At 38.7% G+C, this 3,709-nt stretch overlaps 1 long non-coding RNA gene across 1 annotated transcript; it reads right to left on the bottom strand.

Moving 5' to 3' along the window:
• Positions 1 to 217: 217 nt before the first annotated feature.
• On the bottom strand, positions 218 to 360 carry LOC114155217 (uncharacterized). The gene is made up of 2 exons (XR_003597701.1): positions 322 to 360; positions 218 to 256 (listed from the first exon to the last, which is right to left on the bottom strand). It is a non-coding gene; the product is annotated as an uncharacterized LOC114155217 (long non-coding RNA).
• Positions 361 to 3,709: the final 3,349 nt, after the last annotated feature.

Below are 3,709 nucleotides of genomic sequence, written 5' to 3'. Positions count from 1 at the left end.
AAGTAAACAATCACATAAAAAAATAATAATGGCATATACAAGTCACTGATTTACAGAAAGGCTGCCACATTCCACATTCTGGACATAGACCTGACTGAGCTTTGTGAAATATCTGTTAGTATCTGGATGATGATGTTGTTTGTAGAAACACGTATGTAGCAGCTCCCCAGCAGTTGAATTAACCAGCCAGTCTCAACGGGTGAATTTAGCGTTTTTATTTTCTTCGGGTGATTCGTCACCACAGTCACCGTGAAAACTAAAACAAATACAAATTAGAATACAAACATAAACTCACAATACAAACAACAAAACAAAACATACCTCGCTGCTTTCACTGGGGAACACCAAGTGTTGATTTCTTCATGCTACTCAGCTTGACAGTTCAAATCGTTGATTGACATGACGATTCTACCAGCTATTAAAGGGCCTGCCCTCATTAGTTACGGCAGCCCAAGAGGTACAACAAATAAAACCCCAAAATATTACAAAGTGTAAATACCATCAAACAAAACAAAAATGACAAAAATGCTAATCAAAACAGACAAACATCCACAAACAATCTGCATCATACTTAATTTAGAAAATTCTTAATTTACTTTAGTCTACTATCCGTTACACTCCCACCAATAATGCATGAACTATACCAAAAAATCGTGCATTATTTCAAAATTTCCCTTAAAACCATGCAGATTGTTTAAAACATGCTTGTCTGTGTACATTCAGTTTACAAGTCACTTTCTAATAACACCACCAATTTTTGCACTGGTCTTTCTATCACTGAACTCTTAGAAATAAAATCCCTTCCTGATCTTTGTTCTCCTGTTCTCTACTTCACTTTTCGAACTAAACCATCACTATCAACCATTGTTTCCACAACACGACCCAACTGCCACCTATTTCTTGGGAGAAAATCTTCTTTAACAATTACAACATCATTTACCTTTAGATTGCGCCAAATTACATGCCATTTTTGTCTAATGGAAATATTCTGGAGGTATTCTCTCTTCCACCGACTCCAAAACTGTTCAACCAATTAGTAGTTACAATCTCAGAGGCACATAACCCTCTTGATGCATGATCTGCTGGATTTTCAGTGGTGTCAACATGATTCCATTGATTTGGATATGTGTTCGCTCTAATTATCTGGACCCGATTTGCCACAAATACATGAAACCGTCGCACTTCATTATTAATATACAACACTACTTGTGAATCTGTCCAGAAAAACTCTGTGTCTATCTTCATATCAAGTTCTGATTTTAACAGAACCCTCAACCTAGCAGCAACCACTGCAGCTGTAAGCTCGAGACGAGGAATGGTTGTAATTTTCAAAGGAGCAACTCTGGCTTTAGCCATGATTAAAACACAATGAGTTTCACCTTTGTCATTCTCAAATCTGAGGTAAGAGCATGCACCATATGCTAGGCTGCTAGCATCTGAGAAATGATGTAGTTCTGTTTTAACAATTTTTCCAAATCCTTGGGGATGATAACATCTTTGTATCATTAACCCTTTCACATCCTGAAGGCTAAACTTCCACTTCTCCCACCGTACAAGTAAGTCTTCAGGCAGAGGGTCATCCCATCCAATACTTCTGTGGCACAGATCTTGTAAAATACATTTCCCATTCATAATGAATGGTGAAATAAATCCCAGCGGATCATATAGAGATGCTATTACTGACAAAATACCACGGCGGTTTGTCCCTCAGATCAATGTGAAAGCCCAAACAGTCACCTTTGACATGCCATCGCATACCTAGGGTATGTTCAGTAAGTGTTAAATCAGGCTTGAGATCAGCAGAAACCACACTTGTGGCTCTCTCAGATGGATTCACACAATCTAGAACTTCAGACCTATTGGAATTAAATTTGTGGAGTCTCAAACCACCTCCTTTGCACAGTTTCTGCGCTTCAGTTATTAGTGTGGTGGCATCATTAGTTGTAGGGACACTTATTAACACATCATCAACATAAAAATTATTCTCCACAAATGCTGCTGCAGCTGGAAACTTTGATCTCTGCTGTTGTGCCAAATATTTCAGACCAAAATTAGCACAGCCTGGAGAGGAGGCAGCACCAAAAAGGAGGACTTTCATCTGAAATTCTTTAGGCTCACTCTCCAAATCTCCTTGCTCCCACCATAGAAACCTGAGGTAACAACGATGCTTTGATGAAACATAAAACTGGTGGAACATCCTTTCAATGTCACAAATAATAGCAACAGCTTCTTTTCTGAAATGCAGAAGGATTCCAATTAAAGAGTTAATCAAATCTGGACCAGTCAACAAAGTGTCATTCAAAGAGGTACCACAAAATTTAGCTGAGCAGTCAAACACTACTCTTAACTTATCTGGTTTCTTTGAATGATACACCCCATGATGAGGTAAGTACCACACACAACCATCATTGATGTTTGTCTCAGGAGCTAGTTCAGCATCACCACAGCTAATGATTGACTCCATAAATGTTTTATAATGATTGTTGAACTGATCGTTTCTTTTTAACCTTCTCTTTAGATGTTGTAAACGAACAATAGGCAGCCTCTTATTATTTGGCAACACAGGAAGGCAGGGTGTTTTAAATGGAAGGGGCATCTCCAAATGTCCATCATCTTTCTGTGTAATATTTTCACTCAGAAGTTGTATAAACCGAATGTCATCTTGGGAAACACATTTTCCTTCTGGACCCTTTTCATTGAAATCCGACTCCAAAACTCTTAAAACATCAGAAGCTAATGGAGCGGGCATTTCTTTCACCATCACTCTATGTACAAATCTTTGGTTACCTTGCCGATCTAAATGTGGATTGGCTGCCCCGATAATACTCCAACCAAGAGCAGTCCTCTGAGAAAAAGGTTCATTTTCCCCACCAACAACAACTTCCAAGGGAGCCAAAGCAGAAGGACAGTCAAAACCAATGAGTAAACCTACTTCACAGTCTTGTAAAGCAGGCATTTTGCCAGCCAGATGTTTAAGGTGAGGCCACTGTAATGCTGTACTTCTACTTGGTATGCAAGATGTATCAACAGGAATGAAGTCGCGTGACTTCAGCCGCAAGCATACAAGCGTATGTATGCTTGCGGCAACCGTATATAATTATCAGAGAAAAAACTCCGAACCTGTAAGTCACATTTTGAGTAGAAACAGGTGTATCAACAGAAACCATGGTACCCTTAGGTAAACTGGAATAATACTTGATGTGGTAGAAATGTTTCGGGTGAGTGCATGTAATAAAACACTGTGAGAAACCTGAGGTGTTTCTTCTGGAGATTGAACACTGCTGACCAACATCCTGACATCTCACTCTGTCTTTGTGTAAACAAGTAGGATGATGTCGTCTACACTCTCCACAAACATGCCGCGTTTTACAATCTTTCAATGAATGGCCTTTCCTTAAACATCCAAAACAAAGATGGTTCTGATATATAAATGATCTTTTGTCTTCCATTGATTTAACTGCAAATTTGGGACATTTAGCTGTGTGATATGTCTGTACAAACCAAGCAAGGCAGTTTAGATTTCAGAACATGACCAGTTTCTTGTTTCTTGAACTCCGTACTGGTATTAAAAGCCTTAGCTTTCCTGGAAAGATCATTTGAAGAAGTTTTAGACTTTAACAAAAATGGAGAAGCAATAGGATTACATGCTATACGTGCTTCCTTTTGTATAAATCTAGAAAAACATTCAAAAGATGGATATTCTCCACAC

This window comes from Xiphophorus couchianus, chromosome 12 (assembly GCF_001444195.1).
Source record: "Xiphophorus couchianus chromosome 12, X_couchianus-1.0, whole genome shotgun sequence".
Classification (NCBI taxonomy): Eukaryota; Metazoa; Chordata; class Actinopteri; order Cyprinodontiformes; family Poeciliidae; genus Xiphophorus; species Xiphophorus couchianus.
Note: the sequence above shows the minus strand (reverse complement) of the source record. Positions and strands in the feature narration are given on the sequence as shown.